General features: G+C 35.0%; 1 protein-coding gene across 1 annotated transcript in view; it reads right to left on the reverse strand.

Moving 5' to 3' along the window:
• LOC106870137 (neuropeptide receptor 15) overlaps nt 1-17,294 on the reverse strand; it is a 183,315-nt gene that overhangs the window by 15,848 nt on the left and 150,173 nt on the right. The window lies entirely within an intron of this gene.

A 17,294-nucleotide genomic window follows, 5' to 3' on the forward strand; every position in this document is an offset into this window, starting at 1 on the left:
ATATGCATGTATGTATGTATTATGTATGTATGTATGTATGTATGTATGTATGCATGTATGTATACATATATGTAAGCTCTATGTGGTACATCACGGACCAACGAGTGCTCTATTCATTGCGGAATCTAAGTTTGTTTTCAGCAGGTAATCCTGTAATTGTCTTTTGTCTACTGATTCCATTAAGCTGCCTACTATCTTACATCAAATTTCATGTTGTTCTGTTCTCAATGAAATACATAGTATGTTACGGACCGATTTTCGCTTCTTAAATATGATGTGATGAATAATTATCCCTTAGGAATTTGCAGTTATGTAAGAGTGACGATCACTTATACAATAACAACATGATTAATTATTAATTAGTGAATTTACAGATCTGAAAATTTATTTAATAAACGATGATACCTGTACAAGCAGATGGATTTAATTATAGGTATGAAGGCTTACAATTGAGCGAACATTAGTGGTAATCGCTCCCGCTAGAGACTGTATCTAAACAATTGTTTCAAAGAAAGATGAGCGGAAAAACGTAAGGTTGATAATGAAGAAAAACATATTCGACGCAAATAGCACAACGATATGGTTAGCAGAAGGAGCCTTGAAGTGTACTCACTATACTCAGGCTGTCCCCTATAGGTGAGGGTTAACATTTTGCAGCGGACTTTCTTCTGCCAACAAGACTAAAATAAGACTTTTCGAATACAGATCTATTTTCTTGCGAGACTAGCGGATGCCTTCTCATGGTGTGAATTTAAAACAAATGTTCCATTCAGCAGTTTTGGAAGAAGAAACAGAAATGGAAACAGAAGCGGCTATTTTGTTAGGTGATATTTGGCATTTGGTGAGAGGAGAAATTCGGACAGAGTGAATAGTGATGAAATATAGAATTTCAGAAGAACAGAAAAAAGAACTGCAGAAAATAGCACAATAACAAAAAGTAAATGGAGATAAAATAGATGAAGGAAAAGAAAATGATAGCAAATGATGTAATGAAAATATCAAGAACAAAGCAACAGTAAATGGGTTGAGAGAAGAAAATAATGAGTTCAATATTTGGTTACGAGAGTAGATTATAGAGAAAGGGTAAAGCAAACAAGAAGGACATAATCGGAAAAGATAATATTGCAAAATACGGAAAAAAAAAACTTCATAGGAAGGGTCATTAAGTGGGGTCGACGTTTGAAAATAATGTATAATCTAACCACAAGTATAAAAAGAAAATAGTATTAAAGGAAAAGAAATTGGGGAGGTGAATGAATATATATAGAGAGACCATATAATATATTGTAAAAAGAGAATGTTTTAGAGAAAAAGAGAGAGACAGGGAGAGAGAAAGATTCCTTAATGTCAATAGAGAGTGTATAATTTAGATAGAGAATGCGTATACAAATGTACATACATACATTCACACATATTTGCATTTAGAAGCATGCAACCTCCTTTATTCGTATATCAGCACAGCTATGAAAAGTACGATCCATACAAATACACACGTATTTAGGAAATTAGGAAAGAAGAAAATGGCGTCATATACGACAAATGCGTATAACATAAAGAAAGGTAGGAGTGAGAAAAGATGAAACAAAAGAGAGACTTTCAATTATGGAGTGTGGTGTTATGGTTCCCATTGTTCTTCTCTATGATTTAGTCAATCGCCTGGATTGAAAGAGCTGATCCCGCCCTCCGCTCTACGCGCACATCCATACATACACTCAATGGAAAGGAAGTGGGAAAAGAGGAATGCAAAAGCAATACTGTAGCTATGGTTAATTCTGGAGATCCAAAGCAGATTACATGTTTATAGTATATCCAGTAGATTTTATTGCGATTTGGTGTATCTACTGGATTTTATTGTTATTAACTGATTCGAATACGGTGAATAAGTTAAATAAATACATACAGCTAACAAAATAAGCATGCGTGTATAAATAAATAAAAACATACGTACATAGATACATACATAAATAGACGCATACACACATAGATATGACTGAAACAGGAAGATTGTCAGAATCAATCTCACAAGAAAAGAATAGAGAAGAGGCTTAAGATCAATTTAGAAAACTTTTGAGTGTTGTATAACGTCACTGAGACAGTATAAGCTAAACAACAGCAGCAAAAATCAATACCCAAACAATTGATCACAAATGAAGGGAATAACATTCTACATATCGGCAGTAAACTCATCAAGTGGTGCTTGCATCTCGATCGACAATCACGTTACCCTAGAATCTCTGGACCACAATGCCTCAACAAAATGTGAGAAGATAAATTTTTTAAATATATCAAAATAGTTATTAAAGGATACGTTTTATTGTACGCTTGAGTATGACTTTAATATTCGTTTCAAATTTTCCCTCAAGTCCAGCAATTTTGGGAGAGGTGTAAGTCGATTACATCAACCCCCAGTGCTCAATATGTACTTATTTTATCGACCCCGAAATGACGAGAGGCAAAGTCGACGCCGAATTTGTGGGAACTCAGGAGGTAAAAACAGACTATATGCCGCTAGGCTTTTGCCCGGCGTTCTAACGATTCCGCTGGCTCGCTGCCCTAAGTATGATTCTAATATTAAGATCGAGTGTTGCTACTGAAAGATCCGGGACCGTTACATAATCGCAAATATTGAAGACCATAACTGTGCAAACCAAGAGCAAGATATAACTACAAAATATCTTGATCAAAAGAGACAGTGGTGTCCTCAAACCCTCAAGATGCAATCGGAAGTATCGATTATATGGCATTTCTGTAGTAGCTAGATATATCTTCAGCAGCTGCCACGAAATGTGGCCAAGGTTTGCCTTAGCAGCATCATATTATTGCTAAAATGATATGCAATATTATACATAAGTAAGAATGCTGTGGTATAAATATGGAAAATACTCCCATTATTGAATAGTATACATACCATCATATGAAATATTGGCGGAACATTCCCATCAAAATTTTTGCTGGGTGCAAACATAATACGAGTAATATGACTGCGAGGGGGAAGAAATAGGAAAATGTTTTTTTTTTGTTTTTTCAAAATGAGTGAGAATGACAATTTCTATGGACTTCAAAAAAGCCAACTTCCAATATCAGGATTACAAATTCCCATTAATACAGATAAATTATTAGAATACTTGGTTGTGTACGTAAATGTCTCAGAGTTTAATATCGAAAAGCTCGCAGTTTCAAACATAGAAAGTGATCGATCAGCTAACACAGACTTTAGATATATAATCTATAGCTCAAACAATAAAAGTATGTAAGACTTTTATAAAATTCAACACACAACACATCGTTTTTATTATTGAAATTCCATGAATAGAGGCTTGCTTTATTTGTTAGAAATCAGCTCCTTATGTATGGAAGGAATCAAATAGTAAAAACAATAAAAAATAAAACCACGATATACATACGTACACAAGAATTGATCGTTGTGTCTCTAATGAATTAAAGGATCACAGGGGTTTATTTTAAGCAAGCAACATCTAAGAAAAGCTGTTTATCTGGTAATGTAATGAACCACTTTAATGACTGACATTCGAAATCAAAACAGGAAACAACACACTCAATGGGGTAAGAAATATTAATGGTCTACGAATTTTGTGACACACCTCCATCCAATGATCTTATCTGGTAATAGTTTAATAAAGTTTTCTTGGATTTCTTTTCGGGTAATTTGATAGTACTTTACCATCATAAATATTTGCAAAAACAATTAGGTTTTTTTTAAAATACCAAATCTTGATTAAAACTATTTCACTTCATTTATACCTCTAGTGTTCTCTAGAAAATGTCCGAGATATATCTCTTATATACGATTTTCTCAGATACTCAGGGACAGTTTTCTTAAGGAAAAGAAACCAATATTTGCAATCAGTTCTTATGTTATAGTTTCATATATAACTAACTTTCTTCCAATGCTTTTGATGCCATTTAGAATAGAAAATTTGCTTTGCGATAACTTTTGTCTTCTTTTCCTTTTCCATACAGTGTGAAATTATTGAAACACATTCTGTTCTACATTTGTGAATAAATACGGCGCTGCTGTGTGAGTTGATGGGTTACAGAATGCATGTGTCATCATCGAAGCCATATATTTTCCAAACAATTACCATGACAAAGTATTCTTGATTAATTAGTGAATATAAATGTGCCCAAATTCATTTACTTATCAACTCGTTTTTATAAATATTTATTAAACATTAGTTTCAAACAGCTAAGTTATTAGAATTACACGAAGGAAGAAATTTCTCAATTAGTTATTAGCATTATTTAACAATAAATTCTTTGTACCTTTCAGCAAAATCACAATAAAAAATGCGTTCATAAATACGAATAAGGTAAACATGGAAGAAAAACCAAAATAGAGAAAATCGTGTTGAACATCCATCAAAATACCCAAGAAACAAAGGTTTTATAAATTAATTGTGTTTTACGGCGCTTCAGAAATTTAATTTTTTTTCCAGTGAACAAGTTTAAAATGACAGAAAAGATTAATTATAACATGAATACATTGAAGATAGACAACATGGAAAGTTAGTTTATTATGTTTTCTTTGATTAAAACTGTTGCTACAATAGAAATGTTGATTCTTTTATTAAATTTTCGCTCTACAGCAATTTAAAAAGATTAAACAAAATTTCCTTAATAATAGTAATTCACTTGCTAAAGATTATTATAGTTATTTAAGTTTAAATAGATAAATACACTTGAAACTCCAACTAGAAAATTAATGGAAAACATTTCAAATCAAATGAGAAATAAATCATTCGAAGTTTCATAGTTTATCCTAGTTCTTAGATTATGTCAGCATTCCCCGAGCATTTAAAATTGCTTTTTTTTAACGTTTTTCTTTTATTCTTTTACTTGGTAACGTCATTGAAATGCAGCCAAACTAGGGCGCCATCTTGAAAGGATTAATCCGTCAGATCGAACCCAGTATTTATTTTTAAGTTTAGTTCTTATGCTATCGGAAACTTTTCGCCGAACCGCTAATTTTCCGGGAACATTTACAAACCAACATAGTCTGACAGTCAGCAAGAAACAAATTCAGACAAGTACATTCATAGACAGACTCACAGGCCCGTATATATAAATATATACATAGATATACCAAAGAGATTCAAAGAGCCTTCCCAAGCCATAGTCTCATAAGGACAGTTACCCGAATGCTGCGGCATAAATATTACCCATAGATACTTACTAGCTGAGTAAACTGGAGCAACGTGAAATGAAGAGCTTTGCTCGAGAATACAACGCATCACCCGGTTCAGGAATCGAAATCACTAAGCCACGCGTCTTCTCATATACGTACACACACGCACATATACGGTGGAATTCTAGTGTGTCCATCGGCCAAATTCACTACCAAAGCATTGATCGGGTCAAGATCATTGTAGAAGACAATTGCTCAAGGTACCATATAATAGGAGTGAACCTCAAACTATGTTTATGCAAAACGAACTGCTAGACCACACATCCATATATGATACATCATTCGTTTCTTTTATATTGATTTCAATTACTTGTTATATTACGTGACGAAGTGGACACTGAGTAATTTTTTTTCTGAATTGTATCTTAAATTGCAACTATTTTGTAAATTCATCTGGTTGCTAACATAATCGCCCAACCAAATATTTGAGTCGATAATGTACAAGACAATGAATTGCAACATCTGTAGTGTAAATATACTTACAAATACAGCATTGCATTTGATAGAAATTTAATTAAATAAAAATGATTGAATTAACCTAGCTGTATGTTGGTGTACAGCCAGAAGGTGCCTCTCGGCATTACTTTAGAATGACGGATGTTTCATCGAATTACGGCGCAATTTTTACTTTTTGCAAAAGAATGTCTCGTACTGTGAATATATATTTGTCTTAAGAAAAGACAAATGCAAAATTGCCAAGGGCGACAGAATTTCAGAAGTACTTAAAAATAAAGAACTGGATGTTTCTCAATTTCGTACTAAGGTATTATAGAATCTTTGACCAACACCAACAAGACTGATAAGAAATAAGATAATGGGCGCATCCAATGTTGGACATACTCTGAAGTCAGTTTTTAAAGGACTTATACGTACAACAGTAGATCAGCATCAATACACCAAAAACGTTTAATTGTCGAGAATTTCAAAATTCGCCATTTAAGATGGCAGTATTCAATGCTGGCTTCAATGCCCAAATTTTGCATTCAAGGTCAATGCCAAAATGTCGCTGTTCAAAGTCAAATGAAAATAAATATCATTCTAAAATTCGTGGTTTATGACTAGTGTACGAAATACATCGTAACTCTGATAACTCAAAGTAATAAAATCATGTGAGGGAGAGACCAAACCTTCCACCTGTATGTAATTTTAAAAGTACTATGCTCTGTGCGTCCTGTTGCAAGCAGCTCGCAAACTTGATAATGTGAAACTGACATCTCTAAAGAAACACATTAAAATGGAGTCTGACAGATCTTTAGATGCTGAGCAAAGGATAAAAATTTCAGGGACAAGAACAAAACAAAACAAAAGCCCTAAAACAATACCTCCAGTCACAACTGTGTAACGAGATCCGCAAATATGGAAATTCTTTGACTATACTCGAAAATTCTGCCTGTTAATTTGGAAGGATACTGAAAATCATAAGAATATACTGAACCATCAATTCTGATCTACTTTAGGCACAAGGTCAGAAATTTGGGAGGAGGGGGCCAGTCGATTAAGTCAACCCGAGTACGCAACTGGTACTTAATTTATCGAACCCGCAAGGATGAAAGGTAAAGTCGACCTCGGCGGAATTTGAACTCAGAACGTAGCGGCAGACGAAATACCGCCAAGCATTTCGCCCGGCGTGATAACGATTCTGCCAGCTCACCGCCTTATAGTGAGCCATCTATTTTGAATCACATACACACATTTATATACATGTGTATGTATGTATGTATGTATGTATGTATGTATGCATGTATGTATGTATTATGTATGTGCGTGTTTGGCTGAGCGTATTTTTGTGTTTAATATGTAGCCAAAAGAAGTGCGGTAGTATTTACGTGAAAGATTATGTGGCTACGTGTATCATTATACGTTTAAAGAAAGAAAGAAAGAAAGAAAGAAAGAAAGAAAGAAGGAAACAAAGAAAGAAAGAAAGGGGGACATTAATAAATAGTTAGATAGGTTCAAGGTATATGTGCATCATGTTAAATCAATTCTATTATGTGATTAGTTCATATTTTATTGACGGCTGATTGATGACTTGCAACGGAGATCCCAGAGAGATTTGAATTCAGTATACAAATGACCATACGACAAAATAAGCACTTACACCTGCCACCCCTTCTCCTCTTGCTACTCCTGCTAACATAACATTTATGACTATCAAAACCAGTTGAAAATCAGTACATATGAATTGATTTTCGTTCATTCTTCATAATTGTCAATATGTTACACGTAGATCAATTGTGAATATGGAGAAATGATGAAAATACTAATAGATTAATAGTATTTTTGTTGTTGTTTTCTTAGTGTCTGAGTATTTCGATTAGGTAAGTTACATGTCATTGAATTAAGTATGTTAATACACTGCTATTGCATTTCATAACACTTATGTCTTTAAAAGAGTTACTTATCCTCGAAACAACGCCATTATTACTTATCTACTTCAGCCAGTTTATATTAGGCATCTACTTAAACATACCCGTACTAAATTTAATTGTGAGTCAGTTGTTAAGTCGACACAGTTATGCAAAATTGTTTCAAGTGAATATGAAATGTGATGCGTTAAAGGTAACCCGGTTGTGATTATATATATCATATACTTGTCAATATGGCATAGAGCCGTCAATATAAGAAGTAGTTTTTGTTTTTCCTTTGAAAACGCCATTTTGCTAACGGACAGTAATAACTGCTTACAAAATTAACCGAGGAACAGTATAAATTCATTTCTGGATATTTTCTTCTTACCGTTGACAACATGCCATTTTGATTTTAAGACATGATAGAATTGAGAGTAGTTCACACAGCTGTCTCTATGTTACATTGTTGTCAAATACGTCAGATGCTTGTTGAATATGTCAAACATAAGTTGATAGAAATAACACACATTTGTCACGTAATTTTCGAGTGAGTTACATGTCACTCAGTTATGGAAAACACCATACGTGACAAATATGACTTACAGGTGTCACATATGCTATGTAGTTGTCGAATGTAGTCACAGTAATATACAATATGACATACAGTTGTCAAATGTGTATTTTATAGATTTCAGAAAGGTGAGAAATAAGTAAAGTATGACATGGAGCTGTCAAATAATATGTTATGTAGTTTCCGAATTTGTAGAGAGACGTCAAATATGACACAAAGCTGTCAAAAGTGTCAGGGAGATGTGGAAAATGTCATAGTTCACAAATATGTTATGTTCTATAACTGTCATATAGATGAAATCGGTGTTAAAAATTCCAAATTCGTCAAAATGGTTCAGAGAGATATAATTTACGTCACACATTTGTCAAATATATTGTAAAAGTTGAAATGATGTTAGATTTGTCAGATAGTTTTCAACTATGTTACTTAATTGTCAAGTAATACAGAAAGATATAAAACATATCCCAAAGGTATCAACATGTCGCTTAGCAGTAACTATAGAACGTAAAATGGCCTTATGATGCAAGTAATTATTTCGAGCATTCGACACATCAGTTAACCTCGTTAAAAGCGAGAATTGCAACGCAGTTTCAATAAATATATTTCACTAGAAATCTATAATTGATACATTGGTAAAGTGCTGAATGACCACAAGTTACTTTTTCATTTTCACCAAAAACACAGACATTCAGTGGAATTCAATACGGTTCAGTATAACATGTTATAAGACAAATTATACATTTTAACATATAATACTGACAATCACCTTTCAAAAATTCCTGTAGTGAAGTTTATTTTTCTTCTTTGTGGAGCCGGTACAATTAGCATTAACTGTGTACAACAATTTATTGATTCAAATATGTTTCACCTCTATGTATTTGGAATTTTGTAACCATTGGAAGAAAAATATCTCAATCAACGATTTTTGTTTATTTATTTATTTATTCATTCATATATCTTTTACTCTTTTACTCTTTTACTTGTTTCAGTCATTGCTCAGTCGTTTCCAATTGGCTGACACATGCCGACTGGACTTCTCGTGTGCACCAGTGTAGACATGGGGAAACAGCACAGCGTCTTCCTGATTGTATTTAGATAGGATATTCTGTAGGCCAGTAGATAGAAGTAGCATTGGCTGTCTACAGTTCAAAGTCATCGGCTACACAGACCACAAATTTGTGATCTGCACAGTCGACCTGGATAAGATCCACAGGTAGGGCACTGGAGGCTGAACGCGTCTTTCTCAACGCATCAAAAGCTAGTCCATCGCAAGTTGGCGGATGCAGTCGTCAACAACTGCTGATCGATAGACATGAAAAGAACGATAAGTGTACAGGCAGTAGGAAATAGCCAGAGAAGAATCTGGGATAGAGGGAGAGCTAGTTAGGAAGCTAGATGAAGCGCTTAAGGGCGGCATTGCGACTGACATGATGGCAGCGGGATTGGATCTTGATCAAGTCTTCAATGCCAAGCACAAAGGTTACGTTGTCATAGATAGGGCGCGTGCTCTAAGATATAAGGGTACGAAAGCTGCTTGATGGGCTCGGGAGACAGAGGTGCAACGTGGCCACAAAGCCACAATTTGGATTTGAAGGGGCGGGACTGGCGTATACTAAACGAATCCAAGCAGATGTGTACAGAGTTTCAGCGGCACTTCGCCGAACTGTTCGGGGCACGCGGTGTGTCGGGGATGGAGGTAAATTTCACGTCCTACCTCGAAGGCATGCCGCACCTTTCGACAAGGGATGTGGAGTTCTGTGAAATTCCAATAACAGCCGAAGACATATGGGACGTGATGACCAGTTGCACAAGAGAGAATTCTCCGGAGCTGGATGGTCTGCTCTTTGAACGTTTTCTTCATATGCCAGACTTGTTCTGAGGCCTCTTGCCGGATGGGAGAATACCCACTGCTGTGAGCCGTGGCCTGATGGTGCTGCCGAGAAAATACCCGAACAAAGGGGACCAATTAGATAATTCTAGGCGCATAATTCTGTTGAACACTGATTATAGAATTTGAGGTAAAGTGCTAAGATTTTGGGCAAAAAGATTAGTGCTTGTCGTCGATCAGCTGGTCGGTGACGCGCAGATATGCGCTATTCCGAACAGATCTATCCAGGACAACTTCTATCTCATGTGCTACATCATAGGGAAAGTAGAGAAGGAACCTGGTATGGGTGGGGCCCTGATCAATTTGAGTCAATCGGAAGCTTTTGACAGGGTCGACCATCAATACTCGGAGGCTGTCTTCGCGGCGGCCGGTTTCGCTCCTGGTTTCAGAGGCTAGATCGCTACAATGCAGAGTGACATCTGTTCGGTGGTCGAAGTAAACGGCCATATATCAGAATCGTTTAGTATCGTTCGTTCGGTCCGTCAAAGATGCCAATTCTCTCCCCTTCTGCACGTGCTGGCTCTGGAGCCTTTACTAAGGAAGTTGGATATTTCGAGGGGAATTCCGTTCATGCCAGCATATGCAGACGACCGGAAATCGAGATGATTGGCAGTAGCTTAAGGGAATACAAAGCGGTGACAGGAGCAAACATTAATCAGGAAAAGTCGGAGGGCCTATAGCTCGGCTTCTGGAAAAGGAGACCTATGACAACCAACACCGTTGTAGGGCGCTGGACGGAAGGACCGGTTAAACTGCTCAAGGTCTGGTTTAGTCCGGACCTCCAGGTGGTCACAAACCGGGGTAAGATGACGAGCAGGGTAGCCAATTTCACTCAGAAATGGGCAGAAAGGAAGTTGTACCTGAAAGGTCGGGTGGAGGTGGTAAATGCATACATCTTCTACTGCCTGACCGTCGTCCCTTGAGGACTCTGAGTTCGACTTTACCTTTCATCCTTTCGAGGTCAATGAATAAGTACCAGTTGAGCACTGGGGTCGATGTCCCAGGAAATTTCTGGCCTCGTGTCAAAATTTGAAACGATTATTGCTGTTGTAGTGAGAAAGGCGAAAATTTTCAATGTAACTGGCGAGAATGCTTATTATATTACATACAATCATGATCAATGACATTACTGGAGATTCGAGCTTAAAGACTTACTAGTCATTTGCTTGTTGTAGTAGTATTTTTCGATCTCTAAGATATGAATTCACATCCTATAATTTCAGATTCTCTTCGTTTTACCGCCCACAAAACAGCTTCTGGCATTTGCCCTTGTAATTATACGGCAACAGAAGTGATTGTATATTCACGATAAAAATAATTCAACTGCAGTTTCAAAGTATGTGCAGGCTTTGTATTCAGTGCAAGTTTCATATTTGCGTTTCTATATGTTTAAATACTTGTTCTGAGGTCGTAATGATAAACGACAAATTTCAGAATGCGTAGGAGCGCGTATGATGATATCGATATTTTATTTTTGAATTTAAAAAATGGAGTCAAATATCCTATGATGTAAAAGAGAAAGTAATTACATTTTAGGGAAAAATACAATAAATTGATTTTCTTTCCGAAAAATTAACGAAATTGCTTAAGTTTCTGGTGGTGAAACGGATGAAAGAAAAACAGATAAACACATCCCGAATCGAATTCAAACCAAAAAGCAGATAAAAATCATGTTTACCTAAAGATACTCGAAAAACACGAAAAAAGAAACCTTCCGAAAACCTTTAATTGAAATATGAACTCGAGTTCAGTACCTAAAATAAAACAATATTTCATACATTCATATTTCGCTGAAACGGGAGTTCGTTTGGCTAATGTTCCATTATTATTATTAGATCTATTTTTCCACATATTCTCTTGATCGTGAATTCACCAACCATTTATCATTTCAGGCCATTTTGGCAATTCATTATACATTACAGCTCTTTCTATAAATATTTCAATACACATCTTTTTCTTTTTTTTTTCCCTAATGATTTAAATAAAAATAGGGTATGGTGCTCCGGGAATTTTATTATGAAAATATTCCTCATATTTTTTTTAGCAGAAACATTGCTTTCTGGTTAGGCAGTGAGCGGGCAGAATCGGTAGCACACTGGACAAGGTGCTTATCGGCATTTCGTCCGCTGAGGTCGACATCACCTTTCATCAATTGAGGATCGATAAACTAATTATCAGTTGTGTACTGAGGCAGATGTAATCGAGTAGTCCCCTGTCCAGTACCAATTGAGTACTAGAGTTGATCTAATCGGCTTAGCCACTCCGCTGAAATTGCTGGCTTTGTGGTAAAATGGGAAACCAACATTAGCCCCCAGCTTTTATCATTGCTTATTGTATTACACATTCATAAACATTTCAAGTCCGAAAAAATATGTAAATAGTTACAGATTTTAGCTTTCCATGATGACCTATATTAAGTAGGATACACATATTGGTGTTTATAAACAATAACCAGACGATAACAAAGATCTACTGCTAGCAGCTTGTTTCGCTTAAGTCAGCGCTAGAAGAAAAACGACCGTCTTTGTTTTCAAGACGAAAGGTGTTCTTCCATCATGTTAACGCTCGGCCACATTCAAAGACTGGATCTGTTTGAATGAGAAACGATTCCCCATCCTCCATATTCGCCGGACATTGCCCCATCTGATTATCGTTTATTCCGCAGTCTTCAAAATCAATTGGACGTAGAAAATATGAATTCAGTAGATGAGGTCAGAAGAGAAGCGGAGGAGTATTTTTCGTCACGGACAAGTGGATTTTGATAGATGGAATCCAGATAGATGGAAGAGCGTTGTGGAAATTGAAGGAGGGTATCCTTTAGATTAAAAAAGAACTTTGTTTACCTTAATTTTATAAAAATAAGAGAAGTATGAAAAACTGCATTATTTATGGGATAACCCAATATACACACATATTACACATACATAGTCACAAACATACCTACATACATATATCATACCTACATACATACATATAAACATACAATATTCGATCATGTGCGTGTGTGCGTGCATGTATGTGTGTGTGTGTGCGCGTTTGTGTGTGTGTGTGTGCGTGTGTGTGTGTGTGTGTTTATGACAGAAAATTGGTTCCACACCGATAGCTTTCATAGATGCATGAGAGGTTTGACTGACTGCGTTCAATAAAAGATTCATTATCCCTTTAATGAAATTATCAGAGAATTTGTCTATCAACGATTTCATATATAGACCGAAGGTAGCTGTCGCAGTAGCAATGACATTTAATTTCTAGATATGAAGAGCACACAATAGATTCATGTTTGAGGCTTTGTATATAATCATTATTCGAGATATATTCGTGCTAGCTCCTTTTACTTTATAAAATTCTACTAAATGTTCGACGCATTAGACTATCATAATTTTTTTTTTTTCATTAATAGAAAATCTATTGAACAGTCTTTTGAAAAGTTGTATATTATGACAGATTTTCTCATAAATATCGATGGAAATATAAAACCCTAATCAAAAGCATACATTGATAATACTTCATTTTGTGAAACGAGATAAACTTAAATATCAGTTCTAATATGCGTCGCACACCTTGCAGTCTCATCATTAGAATTCTGCTATGGTTCTCGTTCTAAATAATAAAAAAAAAACGGTATTTTCAAGCACATCAAAGGTATAGATGGAAACTAGCATACAATATATACAACATTTATATATTTACAGAAATGGTTTTATTGACTTGCTCAGTTGCCGTATCTAAATAAAATGCGCTGCTTTATATTTTCATTCATAAAGCATATAGATGGCTTTTTAAGTTTTCAGTCGTTATGAATACTGCTCAAGTAGATTAGATAGTCGAATAATAACGGTATATATACACAAAAGTTATATTTCACTACTGCCGTAGTTCGTTTGTAATTATTATGAAACTAGCACACAAGTCTCTTTGAGATGTTTACCCCACGTGAAATATTATAGCTAGTGATATTACACGTTTGCATACGTATTATAAATATTCGAGACACTGATATCATACTATACAATATTTTAGTGGTTAAAAAACCCATTAAACAGTGTCATTTCCCGTCGAAAATGTATGAGAAACTTGAATCAACAGCGATTATAACGGATTTACATACGATAAAATATTACAAAAAGCTTTAGATCAACAACTGTTAATTGCATGTTGTAGCCAGGATAATGAAGCAGGATTGCAATATATTTTCAGTAACGGAAGACATGTAATTCAGAGTATAGGAGTATAGGAGAATATAAATTATACCCAGATTCAAAATATCTTTGAAGTACAAAGTTCAGTGAGTCAAGTTACTGCCGATTCAGTCAATAGGATGCAGCCATGCTTGGGCACAGCCCTTAAAAATTTTCAGTCAAATAAATATCGTCCAGTTCTTTTATTTTTTCTAAACCTGGCACTTATTTTATCGGTTAGTTTTGATAGACCACTAAGTCACGGAGGCCAAAACATACCAGCATCGGTTATCAAGCGGTGGTAGGGAGCAAATGCAGACGCAAAGTCACACACATTGGGAAAGAGCATAGGCACCTGAAAGTTGTACAGAAAGAGCAATGCAATGGCGCGATAAGGAAGCTACGGTTCGAAGTGACGTGACGAGTCTATGCTTCCGCCAGCCTAAAAAACGATGTTGTCTAAGTTATTTCCTCTTGCGTTCTGTCAATTTCAACAAAATTAGTAATCAATCAAACAAGTACCACGTTGAAACACATATGCAGAAATAGATACTAAAGCATTAAACCTGTACTACAGCATTTTCACGTGACTTGAAACCAGTAAAAAAATAATCAAAGAATATATCTATTTAGAAAATGCGTCACATATTAATGTACAAGTCCTTCTAATAATCAGACGATAATGGTAATTTTCAGATTTTGGTAAAGCCAAACTTAGGCTCCTCTTTATTTATAACAGCTCACAAATACTTTCGAAGTGAACACGAATTAAAATCCTATTATATGTTTATCCTTTGATCTCCGCGTCAACTCTAGTCAAGAAGAATTATTTTCCTAAGTACTGAAGCCATTAACATACCTCTATTTTTCTCTAATGCTGTTCAAAGAACTTCATTTTCTAATCTGTCCTCTACTTAAGGTGGCGAGTTAGTAAAACTGTTATCAGAACGGAGAATTTGCTTATCGGCATTTCGTCCGTCTTTAGGTTTTTAGTTGAAATTCAGGCGAGGTCGACTTTGCCTTTTATCCCTTCAGTCGATGAAATAAGATATAATTGACTTACCCCTCCCCTCAAAAACTGCTGATTAACGTGAAAATTTGATGAATGGTTTTAATTCTTGAATACTTTAAACAGAAAACTTGTATCATAAAACCAGGTTGGTATTAAAAGAGAATGCTAAAATATTTTTGAGTGATATTTGACTGTTATTTCTAGTAAGCAGAACAACCACGTAGTAGCTCCCTTGTTTGGATCGAAGAACACTGATTGTGCGTAATAAGAAAACAATCTCATTGACAATCAAAATGGAATGCCAATTTAATGATATCAAAAGGAGGATTTTGACATTCATTCTGTCAGAATCTTTCTCAGACACATCCGAACATATAAAAAAAATGTCCTGAAAGATAAGTTGGCTTAAACCTTTGATCTATTTAAATCTTTTCATGTGTATGGATTCGAAAACTTTTTTCATTGATTACAGCCTGAAATCGTTTATTCCGCTCCCAAAATTGATGGAAACGTTCATAAGTGGTTCGCTGGTTTAGACAAAAAAAAAATGCTATCCGATATGGATCTACGAAGACATGAGATACCCCATCAACATTCATCACTAATAATCACTCTTCTAATTACGTGTTCATTTAATTAATGTTTACACTACTGGAAAGATAAAAGCAATGTAACAATATTGCGAGTGATGTAAAACGCTAGCTTTTTAAGCCTGTTTAATATTTAAAGTGCATGGAAGAATAATTTCCAATTCATTTAACAAATTTTCTTAATATGGTTGTGTCTATGAGATACGCAACGTTATACAAAGAATAAACAAATATATGGGTAACAAAAATGTCGGTAATAGAACATCTAAACGATTGATCAAACTACAACATATAAGAGAGCAAAGCCCTCTTTAATTACACATCATTTCAGAAAACGAAGTCAACAGAATCAATAATTTTTCATTTTACTTAACACACACACACACACATATATATATATATATATATATATATATATATATATATATATATATATTTACTTATATACATATATCTATATATGACATTTTTTTCTTTTATATGTAGATATACATATATACATATTCATATGTATGTATATATTGTCAATGGATGATATCCAGGGGACCTCAGCATAGAAGACATTTAGTAGCACTCAAATGATTTAAAACTAGACTCCGATGTCTTTAGAAGAGATCAATACCGCGGGGTTCAGAATAGCTATGAGAGGGATCAAGTTGAACAAATATACAGGCAATTATGTGAATAAACAAATGAAATATATTAAATATAACAGTTCGGGTATGAAACACAAAATGTGTATATATGTTTACAAGCAAAAAAAGACAAAGCAAAGTGTGGAGAACTCCAGACGATGAATATTTGAGTTGCTCTTCATTTTTAAACATTCCACCTTTGAACTTCTGTGTATTATAATCTGAAATGTTTGATCTTTCTACACTGATGACGGAGACTCGATTTATCCAATGTTTATTTGTTTCTATTTTGGCTACCATATTCTGATGAACTACCTCTACCAACATTATGTTGGATCTCCGAACACGAAGAAAACGTCTGTTGGACTTATAACATCTAACTTACTCCCCTTCAAATTTCTCTGTCGATTGTACTTTGTGTAAGATCGATCTATCAATATAAATACCTAAAAATCATCGTCTGAAAGTTTCCACTCTTTGCTTTCTGCTATTTTGCTTCTATACAGAATACATATTTTGTATTTCATACCCAAGCTATTATATTTAACATATTTGATTTGTTCATAATTACCCTTGTCTGTCTCACTCCCTCTATCTTTCTCTGTCTCTGTCTGTCTGTTACATTCTCTCCCTCTCTCTCTCTCTTTCTCTCTCTCTATATATATGTATATAAGTATGTATGTATGTATGTATGTATGTGTATGCACGCTTATAGACCATTACACATGCACTAATGTGTATGATGTCAACCTTTTCATTGTAAAAATTACTAAACATATACGCTACTAAAATGAGTATTGAGTGCACCTTTTGTTTAACGTTAAAATCTGTTTATATACAACTTCAGAGTCGAGCCAGTCAAGACT

This window comes from Octopus bimaculoides, chromosome 12 (assembly GCF_001194135.2).
Source record: "Octopus bimaculoides isolate UCB-OBI-ISO-001 chromosome 12, ASM119413v2, whole genome shotgun sequence".
NCBI lineage: Eukaryota > Metazoa > Mollusca > Cephalopoda > Octopoda > Octopodidae > Octopus > Octopus bimaculoides.